Source organism: Mesoplodon bidens (genome assembly GCF_964165515.1).
Source record: "Mesoplodon bidens genome assembly, contig: HAP1_SCAFFOLD_753, whole genome shotgun sequence".
NCBI classification, from domain to species: Eukaryota; Metazoa; Chordata; class Mammalia; order Artiodactyla; family Ziphiidae; genus Mesoplodon; species Mesoplodon bidens.
In genome coordinates this window covers 144,442-155,620 of record NW_027671151.1, presented here as the reverse complement: position 1 = coordinate 155,620, position 11,179 = coordinate 144,442, and the positions used below count along the sequence as shown (strand labels likewise).

The following is an 11,179-nucleotide window of genomic DNA, read 5'->3' as shown; positions in this document are numbered from 1 at the left end:
GGAGCTGTGAGAGCAGAGAAGAGACAGGGAAATCACTCTGTGCAGCCTCGGAGGCAGCGGATTAAAGCTCCACGGTCCACTTGATGTGCCCTGCGTCTGTGGAGTGCATGAATAGACAGCGAATCATCCCAAATTGAGGAAGTGGACTTTGAGGACAAGATTTAAGACTTTGCCCCCTTTTCCTCTTTTTACAACGAATTATCCCAAATTAAGGAGGTGGACTTAGAGAGCAAGGTTTCAGACTTCTCGCCCTTTTCCTCTTTTTACAACGAATTATCCCAAATTGAGGAGGTGGACTTGGAGAGCAAGATTTTTGATTTTTCCCCCTGCTCTCTTTTTGTGAATGTGTATGTGTATTCTTCTGTGTGAGATTCTCTCTGTATAGCTTTGCTTCCACCATATGTCCCAGGGTTCTATCTGTCCGTTTTTATTTCAATAATTATTTTTTAATTTTAATAACGCTACTATATTTCATATTTTAAATAATTTTACTTTACCTGCTCTTTATTTTTTTCCTACCTTCCCTTCCTCCCTCCCTCCCTCCGCCCCTCCTTTCCTTCTCTTTCTTTCCTTCCTCCCTCCCTCCCTCCCTTCTTCCTTTCACTCTTTCTTTTTCTTTCCTTCCTCCCTCCCTCCCTCCCTCCTGTCTTTCTATCCTTCCTCCCTCCCTCCCACCCTTCTTCCTTTCACTTTGTTTTCTTTCCTTCCTCCCTCTCTCATTCCTGTCTTTCTTTCTTTCTTTCCTTCCTTCCTCCCTCCCTCCCTCCCTTCTTCCTTTCACTCTTTTTCTTTCCTTCCTCCCTCCCTCACTCCTGTCTTTCTTTCTTTCCTTCCTCCCAACCTCCTTTCTTCCATTCACTCTTCCTTTTTCTTTCATTCTTCCCTCCCTCCTTTCTTTCTTTCTTTCCATCCTTCCTCCCTCCCTCCTTTCTTTCTTTCTTTCTTTCTTTCTTTCTTTCTTTCTTTCTTTCTTTCTTTCTTCCTTCCTTCCTGCCTTTCTTTCCTTCCTCCTTTCTTTCTCTCTCTCTTTCTTTCTTCTACTAATTCTTTCTTTCTACTTTTTTTCCCTTTTATTCTGAGCCGGGTAGATGAAAGGCTCTTGGTGCTGCAGCCAGGAGTCAGTGCTGTGCCTCTGAAGTGGGAGAGCCAACTTCAGGACACGGGTCCACAAGAGACCTCCCAGCTCCACATAATATCAAGCAGCGAAAATCTCCCAGAGATCTCCACCTCAACACCAGCACCCAGCTTCAGTCAACGACCAGCAAACTACAGTGCTGGTCACCCTATGCCAAGCAACTAGCAAGGCAGGAACACAACCCCACCCATTAACAGAGAGGCTGCCTAAAAACATAATAAGGTCACAGGCAACGCAAAACACACCACCAGACGTGGACCTGTCCACAAGAAAGACAAGATCCAGCCTTAACCACCAGAACACAGGCACTAGTCCCCCCCACCAGGAAGCCTACACAACCTACTGAAACAACCTTAGCCACTGGGGACAGACACCAAAAACAACGGGAACTACGAATCTGCAGCCTGCAAAAAGGAGACCCCAAACACAGTAAGATAAGCAGAATGAGAAGACAGAAAAACACACAGCAGGTGAAGGAGCAAGATAAAAACCTACCAGACCTAACAAATGAAGAGGTAATAGGTAGTCTACCTGAAAAAGAATTCAGAATAATGATAGTAAAGATGATCCAAGATTCTATTTCCAAGATCCAAAATCTTGGAACTAGAATAGACAAAATGCAGGAAACAGTTAACAAGGACCTAGAAGAACTAAAGATGAATGAAGCATCGATTAAAAACACAATAAATGAAATGAAAAATACTCTAGATGGGATCAATAGCAGAATAACTGAGGCAGAAGAACGGATAAGTGAGGTGGAAGATAAAATAGTGGAAATAACTGATGCAGAGCAAAATAAAGAAAAAAGAATGAAAAGAACAGAGGACAGTCTCAGAGACCTCTGGGACAACATTAAACGCACCAACATTCGAATTATAGGGGTTCCAGAAGAAGAAGAGAAAAAGAAAGGGACTGAGAAAAGATTTGAAGAGATTATAGTTGAAAACTTCCCTAATATGGGAAAGGAAATAGTGAATCAAGTCCAGGAGGCACAGAGAGTCCCATACAGAATAAATCCAAGGAGAAATACATCAAGACACATATTAATCAAACTGTCAAAAATTAAACACAAAGAAATCATATTAAAAGCAGCAAGGGAAAAGCAACAAATAACACACAAGGGAATCCCCATCAGGTTAACAGCTGATCTCTCAGCAGAAACTCTACAAGCCAGAAGGGAGTGGCAGGACATAATTAAAGTGATGAAGGAGAGAAACCTGCAACCAAGATTACTCTACCCAGCAAGGATCTCATTCAGATTTGATGGAGAAATTAAAACCTTTACAGACAAGCAAAAGCTGAGAGAGTTCAGCACCACCAAACCAGCTTTACAACAAATGCTAAAGGAACTTCTCTAGGCAAGAAACACAACAGAAGGAATATACCTACAATAAGGAACCCAAAGCAATTAAGGAAATGGGAATAGGAACATACATATCAACAATTACCTTAAATGTAAATGGACTAAATGCTCCCACCAAAAGACACAGAGTGGCTGAATGGATACAAAAACAAGACCCATATATATGCTGTCTACAAGAGACCCCCTTCAGACCTAGAGACACATACAGACTGAAAGTGAGGGGATGGAAAAAGATATTCCATGCAAATGGAAATCAAAAGAAAACTGGAGTAGCAATTCTTATATCAGACAAAATAGACTTTAAAATAAAGACTATTAGAAGAGACAAAGAAGGACACTACATAACGATAAAGGGATCGATCCAAGAAGAAGATATAACAATTGTAAATATTTATGCACCCAACATAGGAGCACCTCAATACATAAGGCAAATACTAACAGCCATAAAAGGGGAAATCGACAGTAACACAATCATAGTAGGGGACTTTAACACCCCACTTTCACCAATGGACAGATCATCCAAAATGAAAATAAATAAGGAAACACAAGCTTGAAATGATACATTAAACAAGATGGACTTAATTGAGATTTATAGGACATTCCATCCAAAAACAACACAATACACATTTTTCTCAAGTGCTCATGGAACATTCTCCAGGATAGATCATATCTTGTGTCACAAATTAAGCCTTGGTAAATTTAAGAAAATTGAAATTGTATCAAGTATCTTTTCCGAACACAATGCTATGAGACTAGACATCAATTACAGGAAAAGATCTGTAAAAAATACAAACACATGGAGGCTAAACAATACACTACTCAATAACGAAGTGATCACTGAAGAAATCAAAGAGGAAATTAAAAAATACCTAGAAACAAATGACAACGGAGACACGACGACCCAAAACCTATGGGACGCAGCAAAAGCAGTTCTAAGGGGGAAGTTTATAGCAATACAATCCCACCTTAAGAAACAGGAAACATCTCGAGTAAACAACCTGACCCTGCACCTAAAGCAATTAGAGAAAGAAGAACAAAAGACCCCCAAAGTTAGCAGAAGGAAAGAAATCATAAAGATCAGATCAGAAATAAATGAAAAAGAAATGAAGGAAACGATAGCAAAGATCAATAAAACTAAAAGCTGGTTCTTTGAGAAGATAAACAAAATTGATAAACCATTAGCCAGACTCATCAAGAAAAAAAGGGAGAAGACTCAAATCAATAGAATTAGAAATGAAAAAGGAGAAGTAACAACTGACACTGCAGAAATACAAAAGATCATGAGAGATTACTACAAGCAACTCTATGCCAATAAAATGGACAACCTGGAAGAAATGGACAAATTCTTAGAAATGCACAACCTGCCAAGACTGAATCAGGAAGAAATAGAAAATATGAACAGACCAATCACAAGCACTGAAATTGAAACTGTGATAAAAAATCTTCCAACAAACAAAAGCCCAGGACCAGATGGCTTCACAGGCGAATTCTATCAAGCATTTAGAGAAGAGCTAACACCTATCCTTCTGAAACTCTTCCAAAATATAGCAGAGGGAGGATCACTCCCAAACTCATTCTACGAGGCCACCATCACCTTGATAGAAAACCAGACAAGGATGTCACAAAGAAACAAAACTACAGGCCAATATCACTGATGAACATAGATGCAAAAATCCTCAATAAAATACTAGCAAACAGAATCCAACAGCACATTAAAAGGATCATACACCATGATCAAGTGGGGTTTATTCCAGGAATGCAAGGATTCTTCAATATACGCAAACCAATCAATGTGATACACCATATTAACAAATTGAAGGAGAAAAACCATATGATCATCTCAATAGATGCAGAGAAAGCTTTCAACAAAATTCAACACCCATTTATGATAAAAACCCTGCAGAAAGTAGGCATAGAGGGAACTTTCCTCAACATAATAAAGGCCATATATGACAAACCCACAGCCAACATTGTCCTCAATGGTGAAAAACTGAAACCATTTCCACTAAGATCAGGAACAAGACAAGGCTGCCCACTCTCACCAATATTATTCAACCTAGTTTTGGAAGTTTCAGCCACAGCAATCAGAGAAGAAAAGGAAATAAAAGGAATCCAAATTGGAAAAGAAGAAGTAAAGCTGTCACTATTTGCAGATGACATGATACTGTACATAGAGAATCCTAAAGATGCTACCAGAAAACTACTAGAGCTAATCAATGAATTTTGAAAAGTAGAGGATACAAAATTAATGCACAGAAATGTCTGGCATTCCTGTACAGTAATGATGAAAAATCTGAAAATGAAATCAGGAAAACACTCCCATTTACCATTGCAACAAAAAGAATAAAATATCTAGGAATAAACCTACCTAAGGAGACAAAAGACCTGTATGCAGAAAATTATAAGACACTGATGAAAGAAATTAAAGATGATACAAATAGATGGAGAGATATACCATGCTCCTGGATTGGAAGAATCAATATTGTGAAAATGATTCTACTACCCAAAGCAATCTACCGATTCAATGCAATCCCTATCAAACTACCACTGGCATTTTTCACAGAACTAGAACAAAAAATTTCACAATTTTTTTGGAAAAACAAAAGACCACGAATAGCCAAAGCAATCTTGAGAACGAAAAACGGAGCTGGAGGAATCAGGCTCCCTGACTTCAGACTATACTACAAAGCTACAGTAATCAAGACAGTGTGGTACTGGCACAAAAACAGAAAGATAGATCAATGGAACAGGATAGAAAGCCCAGAGATAAACCCATGCACATATGGTCAACTTATCTTTGATAAAGGAGTCAGGAATGTACAGTGAAGAAAGGACAGCCTCTTCAATAAGTGGTGCTGGGAAAACTGGACAGGGACATGTAAAAGTATGAGATTAGATCATTCCCTAACACCATACACAAAAATAAGCTCAAAATGGATTAAAGACCTAAATGTAAGGCCAGAAACTATCAAACTCTTAGAGGAAAACATAGGCAGAACACTCTACGACATCAATCACAGCAAGATCCTGTTGGACCCACCTCCTAGAGAAATGGAAATAAAAACAAAGATAAACAAATGGGACCTAATGAAACTTCAAAGCTTTTGCACAGCAAAGGAAACCATAAACAAGACCAAAAGACAACCCTCAGAATGGGAGAAGATATTTGCAAATGAAGCAACTGACAAAGGATTAATCTCCAAAATTTATAAACAGCTCATGCAGCTCAATAGCAAAAAAACAAACAACCCAATCCAAAAATGGGCAGAAGACTTAAATAGGCATTTCTCCAAAGAAGATATACAGACTGCCAACAAACACATGAAAGAATGCTCAACATCATTAATCATTAGAGAAATGCAAATCAAAACTACAAAGAGATATCATCTCACACCAGTCAGAATGGCCATCATCAAGAAATCTAGAAACAATAAATGCTGGAAAGGGTGTGGAGAAAAGGGAACAATCTTGCACTGCTGGTGGGAATGTGAATTGGTACAGCCACTATGGAGAACGGTATGGAGGTTCCTTAAAAAACTAGAAATAGAACTACAATATGACCCAGCAATCCCACTACTAGGCATATACTCTGAGAAAACCATAATTCAAAAAGAGACACATACCAAAATGTTCATTGCAGCTGTATTCACAATAGCCCGGAGCTGGAAACAACCTAAGTGTCCATTATCGGATGAATGGATAAAGAAGATGTGGCACATATATACAATGGAATATTACTCAGCCATAAAAAGAAACGAAACTGAGCTATTTGTAATGAGGTGGATAGACCTAGAGACTGTCATACAGAATGAAGTAACTCAGAAAGAAAAAGACAAATACTGTATGCTAACACATATATATGGAATTAAAAAAAATGTAATGAATAACCTAGGGGGAAAACGGGAACAAAGACAGAGACCTACTTCAGAATGGACTTGAGGATAAGGGGAGGAGGAAGGGTAAGCTGTGACAAAGTGAAAGAGAAGCATGGACATATATACACTACCAAATGTAAGGTAGATAGATAGTGGGAACCAGCCGGAGAGCACAGGGACATAAGCTCGGTGCTTTGTGACCGCCTGAGGGGAGGGATGGGGAGGGTGGGAGGGAGGGAGATGCATGAGGGAAGGGATGTGGGAACAGATGTAAATGTATAACTGATTCACTTTGTTATAAAGCAGAAACTAATAAAAAAAATTATCTTTGAGCCGAAAAGGAAAAAAAAGAAGTAATCAATAAAAATTATTAATATACTCTCACAAATAAAAAAAAAAGAATCCAGCCATAGAGCAACTAAGCCCGTGCACCACAACTACTAAGACTGGGCTCTAAGCCCGCAAGTCACAACTACTGAGCCCACGTGCCACAACTATTGAAGCCCATGCACCTAGAGCCCGTGCTCTGGAACAACACAAGCCACCGAAATGTGAAGCCCGTGCACAGCAAAGAACACCCAACACAGCCAAAAAAAAAAAAAAAAAAAAAGAATCCAGTAAACATTTGCCTGGGTGGTGATAGGATATGTTTTCCAGGTTATATGAGGCTCACTTGGTATAAAATCAATGCACACACCGAAAGTGTACAGTTTATTTACTTTTATATCCATACCCATTCATGATGCAGTGGTGATGGGAATATTTTCTAGAAAGTTGGCACCAGTAACAATGATGTTTAGGGGAACATAAATCAAGGGAAACACAACACAAAAAGTTCACATACACACACAGAATCATCCCACTCATTTCACATACAGACACACCCAGTCTCATGCATACAAACATACACCACCTAACCGTAATACAGCTTCTTCCTGGGACTATAGCAATTGGTCACATTACTTGTAAATCACTTTCTATCACCAGGACCCCTACTCTCATTCCCAGCGCAAATTTGGAATCAATTTGCCCTCTACACTAAAACCAGCAAGAATGTCCCACTTTCTCATCTTCAAAGTTCTTCCTCCCCAAGTGACTGATTCCAGAATGCATACCGTTTTCACGTTCTGTGAAGGCCACCTGCAATTACAGAAGAGAAAACACTATGAGGATAAGATCACAGTAATGCTCAGGTCTTTTGTTCATTTGCTGACAGCAGAAAACCTCATAAGAAACAGTGGTCCAGGGAACCCAGCAAGGGTTATCAGAGCAAACCTACTCAGGCTGAAAGGCAAGAACTTTGCTGGGAGGATGGAACTTCCAAGTCCATTTAGGTTGGAAATTACAGAGTTCTTTTCCTACAGGAAAAATCGCTGCAGAAGAGAGAGCTCCGTACTCTACAGGCTGTAATGGATGCTGTCAATTTTAATGTCCTGTGGAATCAGGCACCATGAGTTGGTAATAGACTCTCACTCCACAATCTCCCAACCAAGCGAGTTGTATATATCTGGAAGGAATACCCTCAAATATTCATAACTTAATTCTATTCAAAGAGAAATAAAGCAATATTTCTATCTCAGACCAGAAAAAATCCAGCTTACCTTGGGGATCCACGGAGGCTTTTCTTCTGTCCTATCACGGTGCAGGTCATGAGCCACATCCTCAGGGAGAGCTGGAGGGACACAGAGTAACAATTAGGACACTGGTAAAGCTGCTCAGGAAATACTCAGGGGCTTTCTTCTCGATGAGGACATGGGGTGGTGTGTATGGATGTGGGAGGTTAGTAAGTGTGGGCTGAGCTGGTGTTGGGCCATCCTCTTTGGCGGATGAAGGAAGGCAAAGGACAAGAGGAAGGAAATGAAAACAGAGCTTTGGCTTTCTAGCTAAGGGGAGCCTCATCAGAAGGGAAGGGTCGATCTAAAAAATGGTAAACACTAAAATGCATGCTCTGTTTCAATGACACAGACCCATGACCCATCCTGCCTCTTTTGAGTTTCTGCTAAATTGCCACTGTCTCTTGATTTTTTCCAGATCACTCTTTCCCCAGCATCCACAATGCCAACTACTGCATTTATCATGTCTTCTGTTGTATGATATTTTATACCTGATTAACAGCAACCTCCATTAAAGGACTGAATTCAGTCCTAGACAAAATATGCTATATTTATTCACGAATCACTTGTCTTAAAGAAAATCAAATACACAAGATTTGACAAAACTGAAATCCTACCATTTAGATACCACCACTATCAATCGTATCATATTTTACTCCCAGTCTTTGTTGTCTATAAAATATACGTATGCCCACTGTGACAGGGGTTGTCCATACTCTAGGGAGCTGTTCCATAAGTGGGACACTTCGTTATGAGGAGGGAGCCCAGACTGAGTACAGCCTGTCTCTAACCCAGCTGTGCAGGAGAAGTGTACAGCCTAACAGTCAGGTTCCACTTTGAGTCCTTGGGTGTGGGCTACAGGAATTGACCAATTCTAAGGCTTATGGTAATGTTATCCAATACAATAAAATAGCTCCCTGATTCTTATCTGCTTTTGGCCTTGTTTAAGCAATGACACCAGCACTGACAGATATGACCTGTACTGTATACATGGGGTCTCACACCTCTCAGAATCTGGGAGCTGACCAGGAGAATGCAGGTCCTGAGGTGAATTTCACATTAATGACTGTGCCAAAGTCAACTGATAAGTCCACCCATAGCTGCCCTGGATTCTGTGACCACTAAGGCCACCTGATGGGCAAGGTCTGGACCTTTGGAGATGCTAGGACTTCCAGCCAAGGATACGGATGCAGAGACTCCCTTGCTCCATGACTGAGGATCCCTTGGCTGAGTGGTAAGTGCAGGTCAGGGATCCAGAGCACCCACATTGGGATCCACCCCTGGGTTCTCAGTTTGGCTTTTCCACTTAGGAGGTCAAGAGCTGAGAACATTTATCTCTGCACCATCTCCTTCTGAGGAAAAGGAATATTAACCAAATCTGGGCAACAGCTGTGTTGAGGGAAGAACAAGGTAGTGTACAGACAGTGTGCAGTGGTGATGAGGTTTGTTGCCAGGTGAATTGTGCTGTGTAAGAGGGAAATATCTCATGAGGAAACACACACATGATCACGCATGCAGGTTTACAATCACAGCACATAGGCTCACACATGGTCCCCACCCCAACCCTGATACACACAAACCCACATCATCTAAATGATGCAGTTACTTCCAGGACCATAGAACTTGGGCATGGCTCTTTACTGGGAAATCAGTCTCTAGCTCTACACCCCCAGCCCTCATCCCTGTAGGGACCCTGAATCAGGGTGTCTCTCCAAGCAAAGCCAGCAAGAGAGTCCCACCTTCTTCATCATCTAGGTTGTTCCTCAGCACAGGGGTGATCTCTGAATACATACCGTTTTTGTTTGCTGTCCAATCCACCTGTGATTAGAGAAGAGAAAACAGTGTAAGGATCTCAGCATCATGTGCTCTGTGGACACAGGTATTTCATCTCTTCTTTTGTCCTCAGAAAAGCAAATGGGAAACTGTTGTTGAGTCAATGGCCCCAAAAGAAACCAGAGAAGAAAGCTGTGGTAAAGGCTCGATCTTTGCCTGGAAGATCTCTCAGGTCCACTTTGAGGAGCAAATACAAAAGTCTATTTCAAGGAGGGAAATTTTCTGCTGAGGAAAGTGTGTCTGACCCTACAGTTTCTAACTGATGTTGCCATTTTTTAAATGGCCTTTTGAATAAGTTATCTGTTGGGAAAGAGCTTCAATCAGCATGCATCCAACCAAGCAAAATTGTATACATCAGCTGTCTTGAACATTGTAGATCTTCAGATCTGAAATCAATTGGAAAAGAAAGAAATGAAGCAAACTTTTTATCTCTGATAAATAAGGGGAGCTTACCCTGGAGGTAGAAGGAGCCTCTTCAACTGCCCTCACATAGGGCAGTTCCTCCAAACGGTCCTCATGGGGCTCTAGGAGGACACAGAGTAAGTGTCAGGACACTGGTGATGCTGCTCAGGAATTACTCAGAGAGCCTCGTTAATGTGGACACAGGGTGGGAGTGTATGGATGCAGGTGGTTACTGAGTGTGGACTGAGGTGCTGTTGGACAAACCTCCCTGGTGGGTGGAGGAAGGCAAAGGGGAGGAACATTTCAGAAATGAGGAAGAGAACCTTTAGCTTTCTAGCTGTAGGGAACCTAATCAATTTGAAAGTGTCAGTCTGAAAAAGCTTGAACACTAACATTGCACTATGTTTCAGTATAGAGTCCCACGGCCCCTCTGCCCATTTGAAAGTCCCTCCAAATCCCCCTTCTTCTTGAAATGTTACAAGACTCTTTCAGCTTCCTTCTAATCAAATATGTTGCTCCTTCATTCATCGTCCATTCTGTTGGATTGTTGACTTATTTTATTGTGATGAAATATACATATTTATGCTTTTCCTAATTTTGAAGTATACAGTTCACTAGCATTTCTAACTTTCACAATGCTGTGTACCCATCAACACAATCTACATCTTAATCTTTTGCATCATTTCAACGTAACCTCTGTACCCATTAAATCATAATCCACCTTACTCCTGCCTCCTGACCTTGGTCATTTCTACTTCCGGTGTCTGTGAGTTTGCCTACACTAGGTACCTCATACAAGTGGAATCATATAATATTTGTCTTTCTGCGCCTGCCTTATTTCACTAACAATAATATAATTTTTATATTATTTGGATCATTCATTTTGTAGAATAAGTCAAACTGTAATTCCTTTTTATGGTTGAAAATTATTCCATTCTGTGTAGATATCACATTTTAT

At 40.5% G+C, this 11,179-nt stretch overlaps 1 long non-coding RNA gene across 1 annotated transcript; it reads right to left on the bottom strand.

Moving 5' to 3' along the window:
- Nucleotides 1-7,982: 7,982 nt before the first annotated feature.
- On the bottom strand, nucleotides 7,983-10,335 carry LOC308611732. Its single transcript, XR_014015022.1, has 3 exons — nucleotides 10,273-10,335; nucleotides 9,780-9,804; nucleotides 7,983-8,045 (listed from the first exon to the last, which is right to left on the bottom strand). It is a non-coding gene; the product is annotated as an uncharacterized lncRNA (long non-coding RNA).
- Nucleotides 10,336-11,179: the final 844 nt, after the last annotated feature.